The sequence below is a fragment of the Cinclus cinclus genome, chromosome 3 (genome assembly GCF_963662255.1).
Source record: "Cinclus cinclus chromosome 3, bCinCin1.1, whole genome shotgun sequence".
Classification (NCBI taxonomy): Eukaryota; Metazoa; Chordata; class Aves; order Passeriformes; family Cinclidae; genus Cinclus; species Cinclus cinclus.
The window spans coordinates 13,846,731-13,858,766 of record NC_085048.1 but is presented as its reverse complement, the minus strand read 5'-3'; positions in this window follow the sequence as shown (position 1 = coordinate 13,858,766).

Below are 12,036 nucleotides of genomic sequence, written 5' to 3'. Positions count from 1 at the left end.
CACTGTGTGTTAATTCTTGAATTCACCTATATTCTCAAAACAACTCCAAAAAATAATGTTTTCAAACAATTCTTATATGTATGCGCAAGTACTGGTAAGCTTTTTTCAAACAGTGTACAGGAATACATGGAAACAGAATTTACCCATTTATGTAAGGGCAGGATCTAAAGAGCTATATGTAGAGGAGGCAGGATTGATAATACATTAATTTATGGTATCTTCATACTGGACTAACTAAAATAGTTTCAACTTTCTCAGTTCAACATTGAATTACATTTCCTTCTGATGGATCATTGCCTCTTGAGAGCCACTGAAACACATCATACTTTGTGACCAGATTACATGGACATAATAAACCCCCCTTTAAGACAGGTGTGTTTGCCTTGCAAAAATTGTTGTACATTTTAGACTTCAAGACTAAAGTTTTCATTACAGTAAAATTTTAATTTTTGCTCAGCTTTCAGCAAAATGGCAGAAATCAGAGGAAAAAAATGCTTTCTTTCAAACCACAGACTACAGTTCCTCCATTGGTTAATATACCCTTTGTCACAGCAAATCTAAATTTAGTTTTCCAAAAAATTATTTTTAGACTGATGGAGATGAAATGCTGTTTAATTATAGTTCTAAAATAACATTCACTACTATGTTCAGAAGTTTTAGTGCTATAACACTTGAGGAGAGACTACACTCATTTTGACACTGAGAGTATTCTGAGGGAACGATTTACTGAATTACCTGAAGCACTTCTGCAACTCATAGAAATTTGAGCATGAAACTGACATAAAGCACCATTTTCATGATTTTGCAAACTCAATCACCTATTAATGTTATTAGCATTCCAGTGGTAGAAATCATAAAACTTAATCTAATTTCTCAGATAATATAATATAGATATGCACGTCCTTACAGAAGATGTAAAGAATGACAGTGGCTAAAAAACAAAATTAAATGACAATATTCCTTCTTTAACACAACTGACTTAGAGGTTCCAGTTGGAGTTTTATACAAATTCCCAGCCTAAATCAGGAGAATGAACTGCTTAGATAAGAGAATGAATGTATTCACTGATAGAAAGAATGTATTTACTGATAAGAGAAAGTATTCACTGATTAATTGCCCAGGCTTGATGAAAATAATTAAAGAGAATTTAGTGTCTTATGATATGCAGGATGTAATTCTGTGCCTTAGCTTGTTCTTAGGATTTTCACACAATTTTGATTATTAACTTTATCTATAAAAATATATTTTTAAGAACAAAAGAGCAGACAACAATAAGATTGTCAGCTTTTACAGCAACCAAGACTAAAAAGATGATTTATTTGCTTAAGCAAAGCATGTTTTTAAACATTGTCATTGTTCCATTTAGCTCAAATTTTGCCTGATAAAAATTTATCACAAGAATTCAAAGGGTGATTGTACTTTTAATTCAAAACAAGCACAGTCCTTGGCTCAAACTGTAATCACTAAAATCCCCAATAATGGAATTAAAAGGAAAACACTTCTAAAATAGATTATTCCAATTCAGTACCTCACCTCTTCCCCTGAATCACGAAATACAGAGCCTTGAGGTTAAAGATCAGAGAGATCTGAAATCTGTGCTGCCAGATTAAGGTGTCTTCAAGTTTGGCACAGAGGAAGGAATGAGAGGACAGTGTCAGAAGATCTTAGGGGGCCAGAGCTCCCCCATGCCTTGCTGTTACAGAAAGCTCTGAGAAGGGAAAGCAGGAGTCCTTCAGGTGGGGGCACAGGACCCACACCTGCTGCAGAGGCTGAACTAGGAAAAGTGCCCTTTTAAATGTTACACACAATTGTTAAAAAAACCCTGCTCTAACCAGTTATATTCTGTCACTTAAAATATTCAAGAAAATTGAGCGTTAGTAAGAGAGGAAAACACTAAGTAGTAAAGGGTTGTATTATCTCACTTTTCTTTTTACAGCAAAAGTAATAAACCATTCTTTACTTTGGAGGAAGGGATGAGGATGTGAACTTTTGGCCAGTACCTGCAGAAGTCTCCCCCATCAGTTCATAGAAGAGGGAGACAACAGCCAGAGTCTGCCTCTCCTCCTGACAGGCTGCTCACAATCCTCCATCTGCTTCTTTCTCAAGGGGAGATTAAAACCCTTTCCATCCAGTTTATATGGCACCCAGAGCTAATTACTTCATCTGGGAGAGTACAGAATTATCTCACTTCAAAGCCAAGCAAACCTGCTTCTTGTAATGCCAAGCCAGGGACAGTGCCCCTGCATTCACCAGGAGCCACACACAGCACAGCCCCCCCCCCTCTACCTTGGTCTGCACAGAAGTGAAGAATTTTTCTGTCACAGAGAGAAGCACCAAATAATGCTACTTGTCTTATAAAACACATTTTAGATACTTCACTCTTTCTGTGGAGATGTAGAATGAACTTCAAGCTGACCTATATTAACACTTAATTCTTAGCCCACCAGAAGGAAATGCTTTACACAGAATATCTATTAATAGTCTTATTATCATAAGTGCAGCTGTTACATCTTTGCTTCCTACAGTTTGCCTGGTAAGCTGGAAACAACACAGTGTACTAATCAAGATGTTCAGTTTAAAAATCCCCAAGCAATAACTTTCAGAACCTATTTGCAAGAATAATTTGATATTGGTAGGCACTCTGATCTGGAAATTTCAGACATGAGGCTGAGAGAAAAGCAACAAACCCTGACAGAAGGAGTTGGTTTCCAAATATCATTTTCCTCTTTGGGATTAAGATTCCCATTTTAGTTTCCAAGCATTGCAGGTATTGTGAAGAAAAGATTATACTCTGGGAAACAGACCAGCTTTGTTTCAAGTTCTCAAAGCATGTTTTGTTCTGAACTATTTTGTTCTGAACAAATAATGCCAATTATTTTGGTTTGCTGTGCTTTGAAAACAGTATTCTGGGCAGAAGCTTTGCTGGTCATGAACAGATGTATTGGACTGATGAAAAACTAGATTTTGGGCTGGAAAGCATTTCTGTCCATGACAGGATGGAAGAGCTGTGTATGATCTCTCATTTCTTGTATGTATGTGCGCTTAGACATCAGTATGTATTTTATCTGACAGGTCTGTGTTTGAACAAGCATATGCAGGAATTGCAGTCTTGGCTGAAGAAAAAACACATTGATGTTCACTGTTATATCCTTAATCTTGCATTGCTTTGCTTTATCAGGGCTCAAGCTTTTCTGAGCTTTTTAGGATTATATTTAGAGAGCTCAACTGTGGCTATTTACAGATTTGTAGCTAAATTGCTTTCTGATGAGATTGGACTGGTACAAGTGTACCTCCAGCAGGGTTGATATATTTAGATTTTCTTGTTCCTAATTTAAATACTACACTCTTCTGCTTTGATGGTATTTGGATCATAGGTGCCAATAGAAGTCTCTGTTTCTCAGTAGCCAAGTATTTTGTAGCAGAGAAATTACTTTTGACTGGGGAAAGAGCTGCTAGGGTATAGAGGAAGCTTTGAGGTTCACATGGGCTTGCATGGTTGGATGTGGATGTAGAGGAAAAACAAAGGCTCTTCTGAGGACCTTCATCATCATGACTTACTATATTCTGAGAAGCAAAAAATACTAATCTAGTGTTTCATTTGCTAGAGATCCCCTTTCCCCCCTTTTTTTCATTGAGGGGGAGGAAAGGGTGTACCTGTCACAGAACAAAGTCCAAAAGTACTTGGTTCAAAATCAAGTTTGTTTATGCAATGCACACACTGATGGCATGAGAGATGTTATCATTAAAGATGAATATTTTGGTACATGATCAGTGCTTCCTGCCATGCCTGTAATTCCAGCTACAGGAGTTCCTGGAAAATTGAAATCCCACATTTGATCATTTGACAAAATAATCCTCTCAGTTTTGCTTTTCACTGGTCACTGATGGGCCTCATTTTTGACTAAAACATCACAGTCCTGAGGATCATGTCATCATCATCTCACCTCCTAACACAGAGGTCAAAGACGAAAGATAAGAAATGATATCAGAAGTGTATTGGCTGGCATGTGCAACCATCAGCAAATGATCACAATGCTCAAGAACTGTGATGATACAGAAAGTAAAATCCCAAAGCTAAAGCTGTCAAACTGCAAGGATCTCAGGGGGACAAATACAAAGCAAAAGCAACAGCACAGTCAAAAGTGGCAACAAGTTAGGGTTTGGGGGAATGGGGGAGGGGTGGAGGGGGGGAGAAGGGGGGGAAGGGAGGGAATGTTTTAGAAATCTCTGCAACTAAATAACATCTACATATACTTTTTAAAAATGGTCTCCAATCAAACACTTACAGGCAGATTGAATATCAGTATTGACATGTTGCAATACCCTGCACTACTGTGCCTTCAAATGAAGGTCAAAATGAAGTACTAGATAATTGTACTTGAAGGAAAAAGGAAGAGAAAAAGAAAGGGGGAGAAAAAAAGGTGAACTAGATAGAGAATTTAGTAGATTAGCAGAGGCAGCTGTAGGTACTGTATAAAAATATCTGCTTATGATAGGAGAGAAATTCCTTTGTTAGGATGGTGGGATGTTTAATCAGTTAATTACAGAATCAGTCAAACTGCTTTTTGATGTTTACACTGGAATAGAACTAGATAAACTCTTAATTTATACTGTGTGAGCTACTCTGAGTTTACTACTTATATAAAAGATACTAGCACAACTCCAGAGCCATCTTTGCTTATGAGTTAATTATAAAATGAAAGTTAAAAGCTCATCCTTTCTATTTACTGAATAATTTTAACTGTGCATTGGGCATGCATTAACAATTGTAGTCATTCATAACCCAGGTCCTTTGTGCCTGAACATCAACCCTAGTTTTAGTGGGGGGAAAAGCCAGACATTACTGCTAATGCACGATGGTTTAAATGGTTATTTTGCTCAATGTCAACATCTTTGTTCAGAAAATCTAGTGTCCTAAGATATAATTGAAGGCTTTTTTTTCCCCCTTGCATGGACTTACGTAATTTTTTCTAGGAATCTCTTCTTGGATTTTATTAAATTTTTCTGTGCTTGTCAATTCTTTTCAAACCCAGTTTTATTAATTTACAAAAGACTACACAACTCAACTTTCTTAAGTGTATTTTCATAGTAACTGTGAGCCCAGATCATAGGCTAGAACTCCACTGTGCCAGAACTTTACAAACACAAAGTGAATACATAACTTATAAGGTCTTTGAAACAAGAATCAGAGTTACATAATAATGAATTAATATAATTGGCCATCAAAGGAGTGGAAAGAAAAACTTTCATGAGCAGGTCCTTCAAAATTTTTGTGGACAGTCTTAGATTAAACCTTGGTAAACCAACATCTGTTGACTAAGACAATGCCTCTGGAAATAAACCTGTTAAAGGAGAAACCTTTCAGGAAGAAAACAATAATACTTCAGAACTTCATAATTTCTGAGTGTGTTTTGGAAATGACGCTGTCATTCTTTCTTTCTTCTTGCTAGGGCCATACTTCCTCTACCAGCTAGTCTGTGGGTAACTCCAGATTATTTTTAGGAACAATTCCTGACTGTACTATCCTCCAAAACTCTGCACTGGATGGAGTCAAATCCACAGCCATGACCATGCTAAGGCTTGGACAATATCAAAGTAAAAGTCATGTACATTGGTCCTGTAGACAGAAATAATTGAGAACAGTTATGAGCTGAAGTACAGCACAAGTAAGGATTTCAGAATGAGTTGGCAGAAGTTGTTCCAGGGAAGTAACCTGAGGAACACCACTCCACACTGGTCACACTGGTCATCAATAAGAATAGAGTGAAAAAGCACAGAAGGATAGTGCCCTACTGTTAGGGGAAGCTCACTGTTATTCTGCAAGCATTTGGCACTTCCCACAGCATCTTGTGTATATTGGTCCTGTACTTGGCTCTGTAGGAAGAGAAAACATGACCTTGCACATGAATCAGTTTAAAATGTAGAGCATTATTCTGTGGACTATTTTACATCAAGCAGCAGATGGTTGGACATGATAAGTAGCTAAACGCAATGTAGTACTTCCGAAAATGAGAACCTAGCTTCTGAATTTTTGAAAGAAACATGGAAGGGTGGGTGTTGTTGAGACTGTAAGACAGTGTTTTTGATTCAGTATGTTGTTATGATCATGTTTTGACTTTAGCACAACAGTAGAAGACCATAGTGGACCAATATGTTAGAGGAGTCCTCCCACCCAACGTGGACGGTGATGGCTGGAGGTTAGCACTCTCTCAGAGGGAGCACAATACGGGATTGTATTCTGCACAAATGTGGTGGGCGGAGCACTGGTAGGATCCACAGACAGCACAGATAAAGCTTCTTGTATCAACAGGCATTGGATTATTTACCAACATTTCTCATTGCCTACTGACTGCCCACTGGCAAGAGATTAGATATGAAATTCCTGGGAAATGAAACTGCAGTTGTGTATTACTTTCTCATTGGGACGAAGTATACACTCTTGTTTGTCATGCCTGGGCAGAAACCGTCTTCACCGACTTTTCTGTTCTAAAACTGAAATGTACTCTTTAATGTAGCTATGTAACCAGGAATGCAGGAGAGAACAAGAGGTAGAGATCAGAGTCTGTGAGTTTGCACCGGGTCCTATCACTCAGTGCCTCTGTCTTGTGAGCTGTACAAAGACTGGCCAACGTGGAGAGACAACTAAGAGAGCTATAGGAGGAAGATGTGTTGCAGAAAAACAATGTGAAGGATTACAATCGGGTGATGACCTAGAGAAGATTCCACTAAGATTGTTTTGGAGTGGAACCAGAAATTTAAGAGAAATGGAAGGCTAAAGCGCTGGTTACTCAGCAAAATACTCTTCCCAGGCTTCAGCTGCATGTACATGCTGGGAACAACAAGGAGATGCATGAAATTCAGCTCTCAAAAACTTGTTTTCAGGCCTACAACTAGCAGAGTGCTTCAATAATGACCTCTGAACCTTTTTTTTTTTTTACAATACAATACAATCTTTGTTATCGTCCTCCCCCGTGTTATTATGTTTCCTCCTGTTCTTTTGTTTTGCACATAGCTCCACCCTCTCCTGAGTTCTGTAAACAAGACTTCAGAAAGGCCTGGGAGATTCCTTCATCAGCTCGTTTTTAACACGGACATCCACTTCCCTTTTTAGCTGTGTAAGGCACTCAGCACAAAGCGAGGTTACAATACGGTTTACATACGAGGAAACCACTATCAGTGCAAACCACTATTTATTTCATCGCATTTATTTAAAGCGATAAAGAGTCTGATGCTGAAAGACGTGTTCTCGAGGGTGATGAATGCTAGGCTCTGGCAGCCCAAGCGACGCCTATCACGGACCTGCCTCTGGTCAGCCTGGGCAGAGCGATTCCCTTTTCCACGCTCCGTTTTTCCCAGCTCGGAACCTGACCGGTCCTCGGCCGCGGGATCACCCCACACCACCGCGCCCGGGCCACGGCCCCGCCCCGGCCCGCGGCGGCTGCTGCAGCTCCGGGCCCGCTCTGTGCCCCCGCCCCGCCGCGCCTTCCCGGGCCCCGCGCCGCTCCTCGGGGCCTCCTCCGGGCCCTCCTCCGGGGCGGCACCGCCGGGCGGCCCCAGCGGCCCCGCAGCGTCCCCGCGGCCGCGGCGTGCACGGAGGCGGCGGCGAGCGGAGCGGCGGGAGCCGGCCCGTGGCAGAGGTGGGTGCCGGGGCTCTGGCGGCCGCTGCGGGAGGAGGGAGGCCCTTCCTCCTCCGGCTGCTCGCGGGCGGGGAAGACAAGGCCAGGAGCCGCTGAAGGCAGCGGATCCGTCGGGCCTGGGCATCCTGGCGGGGCTCCGGGCGGCTGCCCGCATCCCTGTCCTCATCCCTGCCCGCATGCCCTGCCCGCCTTTCCTTGCGGAGCCGCCTGGCTCTGGGCAGTGACAGCTGGGCGCATCGCGGCTGGACACTGCTTTGGGCACGGGATTAGAGGATAGGTGTGATGCTTTCCAGGTGTCCCCTCAGGGGGAGGCACCCTGCGTGGGGATCTCGGTTTGGGGTCCGTCCCCCACGAGCTCTGTGAGCTGCTGGTGGCCACTACGTGCTGCTGCTGCTTCCCCTTTGGCTTTGGGAAATTTGCTTCCCTTTGCCTGGCAGCTGCTGATGCAAATCGCTGCATTATGCCTCTGATTCACTAATGCTTTTTCTGAGCCTGAATAATGACAGCAATAACAGGACAGAGGGATTTAATGACAGAGCAGAGCCTGGCAAGCAGCAATGCAATGGCTACGCAGGAAACGAAACTTTCGGATATTTTGTATTTCTTTTATGTTACCCTTCCCAACAGTAAATTACTTTTCTACCGATTAGAAGTCTCCTATATGTTCAAGAAACAAAACCAAAAGCAAATGTGTCTTGTGGGAAGGAGACCAAACAGTGCAATATTGTTATTCCTGTCGAAGGGAGGAATTGCTAGTGGCAGTATCCCAGCCTTGATGTTGCAGACCATCTAGCCGATCATTTTTCTTTTCACATGTAAAGTCATAAGCCTTGATACATCTTTTGACCTCTATTTTGGCTCCTAGTCTGCCGGGTGTTTTGAAATGGTGTATTTTCTGGATAGCTTTATCTGTGTCCCTACCTCTGCTGTCTCAGGAAGCAAACAATGGTAAATGCTTGGTGTACATACACAAGGTTTTGTTGTCATCAGTGCATAGTTAGAAGTTAGATAAGTGAACTCCTATTACAGTAAAATGAGCCTTCGTCCATGAAGAAAACTGGAGAAAAGCTGGGGAGACAGTGAAGGAAATCAGATGGAAAACACTCAACATAAATATGATTTTAGGCATAAAGCCATGGAAACACTTCTAGTGGTTTTAGATACTTTCTGCTTTTCTTATAGCTCGAGGTCACTAACATAGGTATAGATTACCTGATAATATCTGCTTACCTGATGTAGTGGGGCCTGTTTGTAAGGGAGTTGGACAAGTTTTATTCTTTGACCCTTTTCCATACCTGAGCGTGTGCAGTTGTACAGATTTGTTTATCTGTGAACATATATACACACAGTAGTCATCAAAACCAGTTGAAATACAGTAAAAGCTTACTTTAAAAATGCAGAAAATACAGAGTCTAATAAGCAAATTTGTTTTTCGATCCCTCTGAGAGAAAGCATGCCAAGTCACGTGAGGTGTCTGTATGGAGTGGAACTACTGCTGTTTTTTTCACTCTGATTTATGTTCCCTCACTGACATCAGAACAGTAGCACAGGGCAGCACAGTACATGAGCTACCACAAATTCTTCAGCTACTGCAAAAATTCTTGGTTTCAGGCATCAGTTTGTACTTTTCAATTTGTTGTAAAGTTCAAACTCCTTTATGCAGGGTCTCTCTCCTTCTGTACATTCCCTCAAAATGTCTCCATGAGGAGGGGCGCACTGTACAGTTGGGAAATAAAGGTACAGTGAGACCAAGGGAATTGTGGAAGGTCTCCCAAGAAATCTCTGGGAAAGGAGTAGATAAGTCTTGAGATGTGATTTCAGGACTGTCTGGAATTTCAGCAGACGTGTCCCGTGTACTGTGCACTGTGACTCTTAGTTTCTCTCTTTCTTTGGTAGTAGCAATTGTATGGGTATGTGGTGAGTCAGATCATCCCATTGATCTAGCTGGAAATTATTTTTTCTGGCTTTAGTGTTGTTACTTTTCAGTGCTGACACAAAGACAAGATTTAGGAGAGTGGAGAATGTGCAGCTGGGAGGTTAATATGGGGACTGTGGTTGTACCCTTCAGCTGGCCTTGAAATAATTCTCCTGGACTCTTGGGTACCAGTTTGGTACCCTGACTGTGAGGCTATGGGCCAGTTCTCCCTTTGTTTGAACATGGGGATTCATTGCAGGCAAGTTTTGACTCTTCAGTTTGAAATTTTGATTTTAGCTGCTCTCAAGAAAATATTCTGTCCTTTACAGGGACTTCGTGAAGTATTGCACCAAGTGAAGTTTTAACTATTTGAAATACAATACAATGTCAGAACCAGAGGAATAGTCATCTCATATTCAAAGTCCATGACTGTGAGTGAGCGTGAGTGGGTGGGTGGGCTCTTGGAGGGACAGGCAGCTTGGAAGATGAGTTTGACATTTGATCCATTTGACTCTTGGCTGTTTTGACAGAAGTCACAATTTTTGGCACTGGCCTTGGGTAACTTGGAATAGAAGTCAAATAGTTCCTAATAGAATTAAGCCCAGAATAAACCCAACCCTGAAATATTCCTGGAGGTTTGACTGGCAGGAAGCACAATGCTCTCACTCTGGTATAGAGCTAGCCACAGGCTGAAATTTTCTTTCTGATGGGAGACATACAAGTGAACTGTACCTGTCTCCAAACTGTCCAGACATACTGCCAGATCACCTGCAGGAATGTGGTCTGTTCCATGCAGCTGTGACTATGGGGAAGTCTGGAACAAATGTGAGTATAATCAGACTTGGACAGTGTGCCCTCCTATTTACAGCACAAACAAAGTCACACTGCTCAGCAGAGTGTTCTGGACTTCTCCCTCAGCAACTTGTCCAAATTGGGGTCATGGATGCTTGTGGCTCCCTTTCAGGTCATGTGTCCAGGTTTCATTTCCCAGGAAAAAAGAATATGCAAGGAGAGTGCTTGTCTGTGTCTCACTTGGGTGAGCTTGGTGTGCTGCAATTGGGATATAGCCAGAGTGGTAGACCCTGCTTGAAACCAATGGGAATTACACCCTCTGAGATAAAAGCCTCAGTAACTTGCCCAAAATTATGTGGGGAATCTTATAGGAAAACAGAGCTCTAAACTGAAGTCTCCCAAAGTCCCATGCAGTGTCTTCATGGCTCCTTTAGAGAAAATAAATCCAGGCTCTTATTTTGCTCTGAAAAATGCACAACTTTGGGGTTCTGCCTGGGCTTCTACTCAAAAAATAGGGTGGGAATTTGTGGCAGTGACTTTAGGTTGGATTGATGTAGGAACCCACAAATAATTAAGAAAAAGACTTTTGAGGGTTCTTAATGATTTTCAGTTTCCTACTTGAAATGGCTTAAAATACTAAGGGATTTGAATGTGATGATCAAATAGCATTGGTAACTTTACAGTGTGTTGACAGCTTACTAATAAACAAAAGTAGATATTTTAAAAATAATAGATTGATAGTTATTAAGAGCTTTTATAGTTAAGAAGTCAACATTACTATGGTTGTTGCACAGACATGAAGGACGAAGCTTAATTTTGAAAATACTCATCTAGAGAATCTTCAACTTAAATATTTTCTTATCTCCCCTACATTTTTCTCATGAATCTTTTTTTAGAACATAACCTCTGAAGCTTTTTCATGGTAAAGAATATATCAATAGTAAAATTCCATTAGTTGCAGTAGAGGGGATTAAATGTTCAGTATCGCATACAAAACTGAATTGTTTCAGAGTCAAGAAAGGAAATATTTGATATGCAGTAAAACAGTGAATAAGCACTGACTTTGAAGTATTATAATTTACTTATTATTTTTGTAAATGAGGAATAATGTTCTGTAAGGGGCCACTGTCTGATTCCCAAATATAGTCTGGTCTCTCAAAAGCTTTAAATCTTCAAAACAGAAACCAAGGGCAGGTCAAGAGACCAGACTGACCAGGTTTGTAAAGTTGTCATAGTTTCAGTGTCAGCAGCAGAGCTGCAATGATGTATTTTAACTGAACACTGGCCCATCAATTTCTATCTTCCCCTTACTATTTCACTACTTATATGGAAGTTCTTAGGAGGAAAGTTGATTTGTTTTGTGCTTATGCACATCACTTCAGCCATGGATCAGGGTCTCATCATCATATCAGTTATTAAAACTATAACTGAAATACATGTCTGTGTTTTTGTGGGCTTTTGTTTGTTTGTTTGTTTGTTTGTTTGTTTTTTGTTTGTGTTATGTTTACCATCGCTGCAAATCTTCCTCTCCTGGCCTAAAAAAAACAGTGCACAATCATAATCATAGAGCCTTCTGGGGCTGAAAGAGACCTAAATGTTGCCAAAGCTCATTCTTGGTGACCAGACCAGCTAGTACCATCTATTCTATAAAGCTCTGTAAGGCTTTTAAAGAAGGTGACTGCTTCTAAACTG